Below are 6,922 nucleotides of genomic sequence, written 5' to 3'. Positions count from 1 at the left end.
GGAAAACAAAATGTAAACGGCGTTGTTTACATTATGACGCCACGTAGGCACCGAGGACGCAACAGGGATATATCCCGGTTGCATTTAGAATTTTCCTATATAGAATAGGTACGAGAAAAATCGTTTAGAAATATTGAGATTCTTACCTTGGAAACGAAATATAACAGTGCAAAAAAATGGCAGCTTTCGATCATTGGAAGGGGATGAAAAGGGAGAGGGAATGAGTGGAAGAGGAGGCTCGGCCCCAGACGGTGGAGGAGGGACTTGTGGTTCAGATTGTTGATTTTTGAAGCAGGTCCTTGTGCTGAGAATGTGGTGCTTAGCCACAGATGCATGGAAGGTGTTTTTTTTAAAGCTTTCGGTCAAGTTAGTGGAGGCTCGAAGGTGACTGGAGGGTCACCGATGAGGTGGTTGATGGCATTGCTAGGTGGCCAACAGAGGTCAAACGCACGTTTTGTATGTGATGCGCTGCTGGCTTGGCGAAAGAGTAGTACGTGGTGCGGGTTGTTTGGCGACGGAGGAGTATGCGATGCGGCTGATTCCACTGGTACCGACAGTGTCGCTGGTGGCGCTGGGCAGAGGAAGGTGACGGCATGAAGCGATGTGGGTGAGGAAGGAGGTTTTTCGCTAGGAGAATTCAAATGGGAGAAAAAAATTCAACCAAGCAAAACAAAATGCACGTTTTGTAAAAAGAAAAAAAAAAAATAGCACCCGCGTAGGATGTGCAAAGTGTGCGCCCCTATAGTGGCTACTCTATAGAAGAACTCTTAATATTAATACTATATTAGTACTATACTATATTAGTATTTAGTGATTTAATTTTACTATTAGTATTATATTAAATCATTATAATTTATAATGATATAGTTATATAAAAATCAGATCAAACCAGATCGAAATCGATAAAATTAAAAGTATCGATTTAAGAAGATAATTGGTATGGAATCAATTATTAAAAATATAAAATCGATATAACTGGTTCGGTTAAAAAAATCATATAAAATTAGATCAAATTGGATCGATTATACTCCTAACGGCAAGTGACTCATCTTGCTTGTGGATCATATCTCTTGATGAACGGCTAGCCAAAATAATAAAATATTAAATTAAGCAAGGAACTAGACAATCTAGTACGTGCGTGCATAAAAACATCAAAAATTTTATATGCAGTCATTTTTGTATACTCTTTTGTGCATTCCAGTGATATGATTGGTTGGATATTAAAAAAAAATTAATCCAGTCAATCATATCAGTGGAATGCGCAGAGAATACATAAAAATGACTGTATGTAGCATTGCTCTAAAAATATAGGACCTCAAATAATAATAATAATAATAATAAAAAGTCATGTGACCTCATGCCTCTATTTACGTCATCCTATATGTACGTCATTCCAGCCTAGAAAACAGCATCAAGGTGGTTTGGACCAAATCTGTTACACGTGTCCTCAAGTAATTTGCTCCGACCTGACAAGTAAGTTCACGGTGCTTTAATCACGTATACATTTTATACAATTAAACATATAAATTAATGTAATTTAATATAATATATTAGATTGTAAATTATTTTAATTATAAAATTGAAATTAACCATTAAACTATAAAAAGGAATTTAGTGACTGAAATTATTAATTAAAAGCTTCAAGAACCGAACGGGCGATCATGGTATTCTCATGCGGGATTTGAGCGAAAAAGATCAGTTTTACTCATCAGAAAAGGGTGCTGCGAGTCATGATGATCAGTACAAGCGGATCCTTCACTCTCAGCCCGTAGCTCGCCCCAAGACAAAGAAGATCAAGTGTTTAAAACCAAAGGTATATGCTGCTTCTGTTAGACTTTTGGTTTTCCTAGAAAACTTTTGTCTTTTTTAAAGTGGTTCACTTCATCTAAGATGATACACTTCATCTATCAAGCATAGGTAATTGTCCTTCATAAATAAAGTGGTGACCCTTGCTATTTTGTGATGGATGGAATAATGAGGGTAGCCTAAAGGTTGTAGGAGTAATAAATGAGGGTCCCTAGTCTTGCCTATATAAAGGGGCTTGTGTTTTCCATTAGACTCACCCAAAAAAGTTCTAAGGCAAAAGACTAGAAGTCCCTTCCCTGCAAAATCTCTAGTCTCTTTTGTAGATTTGAAGTTTTCCAGTTATCAAGCACAAATGGCCGGAGGTAAAAGATCCTATAGATCTTTTTATTCATTATAGCTTTTTCTTACATTTGGTATCAGAGCGGTTGCCTTTCAGCTTTGTGTTTGAATTATTAGTATTTTTTTTTTTTTGTTCATTTAATGGGCTTTTGAAATCTAGTTTTGTTCTTTGCATGATTATTTTTTTTTTTTTTGTCATAATCTATATTGTGAGAGAGGAGCCGGGTCATGATTTCAATCTTTTGTGGGCTCAATTTCAAGTTCAATTCATATTGTTGGGCCTTTGGGCTAATTTACAGTTTTTTAAGGAGATGTCCAGTTGTATTTCTTTTAATAATGAAGGTAATGCCACAGCATCCTTATTATTTAAAAGAATACATATAAAAAAAAAAAAAGGAATCTCATTATAATTAAATCATAGGTTTTAAGGATTTATCCCTACAGGGAAATCTTTAATTTTTGTGATTTAATTAGTATAAGAAAATGATTTTCGATATTAACAGTTAAATTTATCTTCTGCCTACAGGTGTAGATAGTTTTATTTGTTAATATTTGGAATAATTTGTCTTATAAATAAAGATGAGTAAATTTATGCTGTTTTGCAACCTTTTCCCACAGGAAGGTTAAAATTTACTTGAATTCATAGTATTAAAGTTTTTCTTGGTTTTGCAGCTGTTGTACCACAATCTTTAGCTGATGGTGTTTATTTTATTCCAATGCTTGATGGTACTAATTTTTCTGACTGGAAAGATTCGGTTCAATTTACCTTGGGGTATATGGATCTTGACTATGCACTCCGTGTGGAGCAACCACCTGCTGCCACGGATACGGATGCACAGGAAGTTATTGAAAATCGCCAATGGTGGGAGCGATCTAATCGCCTAAGTCTAATGCTCATAAAGTCTCGCATGAGTAAGAGCATTAGAGGTTCTATTGGTGATTGCGCTACAATTAAGGAATTAATGCAGGCAATTGAGGAACAGTTTGTTCGCTCTGACAAGGCTTTAGCTAGCACTCTTATCAGGCAATTCACTACTAAAGCTTTCGACAGTTCTAAGGGTATGCGTGCATACATTACAGAAATGAGAGATATTGTTTCTCAACTTAAGGGCTTAAAGATAGAGATATCTGAGCCATTCTTGGTCCATTTCATCCTTGACTCATTGCCATCTGAGTATGGACCTTTCAAGATCTCTTATAACACACATAAGGAAAACTGGTCAGTTACGGATCTTCTGACCATGTGTGTGCAAGAAGAGGAAAGGATGAAGCATGATCGACCTGAAAGTGCAAATATGGTCGTGAATGATAAAGTTAAGACCGAGAAGGGCCAAAGTGGACCTCAAAAGAAAAGGAAGCATAATGTGCCATCAAAATCCAATGGATCTAATGGCAAAAAGGTGACCTGCTTCTTTTGCAAGAAAGAGGGACATGTAAAGAAGAGTTGCATCAAGTATAAAGAGTGGCTTGAAAAGAAAGGTAGCTCTATATCTCTTGTGTGTCATGAATCTTTTTCATTGATGCTCCTAAAAATTCATGGTGGATTGACTCTGGTTCTTCAATTCATATTGTGAATACATTGCAGGGTTTTCTCACCAGAAGGAAACCAACAACAAGTGAACTTTGGGTTTTCACCGGAAATAAAGGGCGTTCACAAGTTGTTGCAGTTGGAGTTTTTAGAGTGATTCTCAAATCGGGACATGTTTTGGATTTAAATAATGTTTTTTATATTCCAGAATTTTGTAGAAATTTAATTTCTGTTTCCAAACTTGTTATCAAAGGATACAGTTTCCTTTTTGAAAATGTTATGACTGTTTTTAAGAATAAAATTCCTGTTGGTTCTGGAACTTTAGTTGATAACCTTTTTAAATTAGATATTCATCCCGATTTTGAAGAGAATTATCTCTCTCTGCATTCAGTTGGCATTAAGAGAAACCTTTTGAATGAAAAATCTTCTCTATTATGGCATAAGAGATTGGGACACATCTCTATAGAGAGGATGAGACGGTTAGTAAAAGAAGGGGTCCTACAGGATCTTGATTTTACTGACTTCAAGAATTGTGTGGACTGCATAAAGGGCAAGCAGACCATCAATAATTCTAAAGGTTCAAGAAGGAGCTCAAGTGTTCTTGAGATTATACACACAGATATATGTGGACCATTTTCTACCCCTTGCCTGAATGGTCAGAGATATTTTATCTCATTTATTGACGACTATTCTAGGTATATGTATCTTTATCTTCTGAATGAGAAGGCTCAAGCACTAGATGTTTTCAAAGCCTATAAAGCAGAAGTAGAGAATCAAAGTGAAAAGAAAATCAAGATCGTAAGATCTGATAGAGGAGGGGAATATTATGGTAGGTACACAGAACATGGACAAATTAAGGGTCCATTTGCAAATTTCCTTCAGGAAGAAGGCATTGTTGCCCAATATTCAATGCCTGGTACACCATCACAAAATGGTGTTGCAGAAAGAAGGAATCGTACGCTAATGGATATGGTAAGGAGCATGATTAGTAAATCTAATATGCAATTTTCCTTGTGGAGTGAAGCTCTTAAAACTGCAGTGTATATATTGAATAGGGTTCCATCCAAATCTGTCTCTAAGACACCTTTCGAGTTGTGGAAAGGGTGGAAACCTAGTTTAAATCATATACACATATGGGGTTGTCCTGCTGAAGTTAGGATTTATAATCCTAACATAAAGAAGTTAGATCCAAGGACAACTAGCGGTTTCTTTATTGGGTATTCAAATAACTCCAAAGGATATAGATTTTATTGTCCCAATAATAGCCCTCGAATTGTTGAATCTAAAAATGCAAAATTTCTTGAGGATGTTGAACCTAGTGGGAGTGTGAATCCTCAAGAGGTCACTTTTGAGGAAACACCTGAACATGCTACTTTGCCTTCTTTTGGAGAAAGAATGGTTGTCTTAAGGCAAAATAGATCGCAAAATCATGTAATGACACCAATTCAAGTACAACATGTTCCCGTAAATGAGGTTCAATCTGAAATTATTCCGCATTTACAGTCTGAGCCAATTGAGTCATCTCCAAATGATGAAGTAATGGCTCTAAGAAGATCCTCAAGAATACGTAGGCCTGCTATTCCAGATGATTACATTGTATACCTAACTGAGTCTGATTTTGACATTGGACTTCCGGAAGACCCAATTACGTTTTCACAAGCCATGAGTGGAGATAAATCTACATTTTGGTTGGATGCCATGAAAAATGAGTTAGAATCCATTTATAAGAACCAAGTCTGGGATCTCGTCGAATTACCAGAAGGGGCGGCAACAGTTGGCTGCAAATGGGTTTTTAAAACCAAACGAGATTCTTCTGGTAATGTCGAACGATATAAGGCTAGACTTGTCGCTAAAGGATTCACTCAGAAGGAAGACATTGATTATCATGAAACCTTCTCTCCGGTCTCTAAGAAGGATTCGTTGAAGATAATCATGGCTTTAGTAGCTCATTTTGATTTAGAGTTACATCAAATGGATGTGAAAACGGCTTTTCTTAATGGGGATCTTGATGAAGTGGTATACATGAAACAACCTGAAGGTTTCAGTAACGACAGTCAGAAAGTATGTAAATTGAAGAAGTCTCTTTATGGACTAAAACAAGCTTCCCGTCAATGGTATTTAAAGTTTCACAAGATTATTATCTCATACGGTTTTATCGAGAATCTTGTTGATCAATGTATATACTTTAAAGTCAGTGGGAGCAAATACATTTTCTTAGTCCTATATGTAGAGGATATTCTTCTTGCAAGCAGTGATTTGGGATTGTTACATGAGACTAAACAATTTCTCTCCCAAAACTTTGAAATGAAGGATATGGGTGAAGCCTCTTATGTTATTGGCATAGAGATTCACAGAGACAGGAAACAAAGAGTCTTAAGACTGTCTCAAAAGGCCTACATTGAAAAAGTTTTACAGAGATTCGGTATGAAAGATTGTAAAGCCTCTGTAGCTCCCATAATCAAAGGTGATAAATTTCATAAAGGACAATCACCTGAAAATGCATTGGAACAAGAGCAGATGAAAAGTGTACCTTATGCATCTGCAGTGGGTAGCTTGATGTATGCTCAAGTTTGTACCCGTCCAGACATATGTCTAGCAGTTGGATTATTGGGTCGCTATCAAAGTAACCCAGGACTTCAACATTGGATAGCTGCAAAGAAGGTGATGCGGTATTTGCAAGGAACCAAGAATTACATGCTAACCTACAGGCATACAGAAAATTTACAAGTGGTTGGCTATTCAGATTCGGATTTTGCCGGTTGTGTAGACACCAGAAAGTCTACTTCTGGATATATCTTTCTTCTTGCTGAAGGAGCTATATCTTGGAAGAGTACGAAGCAATCTATAGTTGCTAAGTCTACTATGGAGGCAGAATTCATTGCGTGCTATGAAGCAACGACACAAGCCATATGGTTGAAGAATTTTATTTCTGGTCTTAAAATTGTCGATTCCATTCAAAGACCAATAAAGATTCTTTGTGATAATACCGCTGCAGTGTTCTTCTCAAAGAACAATAAGAGCGGAAGCAGAAGCAAGCATATTGACATAAAGTATTTAAGTGTGAGAGAGAGCATCAAATATAATGTGGTGTATATTGAGCACACCAATACAGACTTGATGTTAGCTGATCCAATGACCAAAGGTTTACCGGTAAAACAGTTTCAAGGTCATGTGGATCGTATGGGCCTAACTAAAGTGTAATCTCTCATGTTACTATATAGAATAAAGTTGAATTTAGTTTTAGTTTTG

This window comes from Carya illinoinensis, chromosome 9 (genome assembly GCF_018687715.1).
Source record: "Carya illinoinensis cultivar Pawnee chromosome 9, C.illinoinensisPawnee_v1, whole genome shotgun sequence".
Lineage (NCBI taxonomy): Eukaryota > Viridiplantae > Streptophyta > Magnoliopsida > Fagales > Juglandaceae > Carya > Carya illinoinensis.
Note: the sequence above shows the minus strand (reverse complement) of the source record.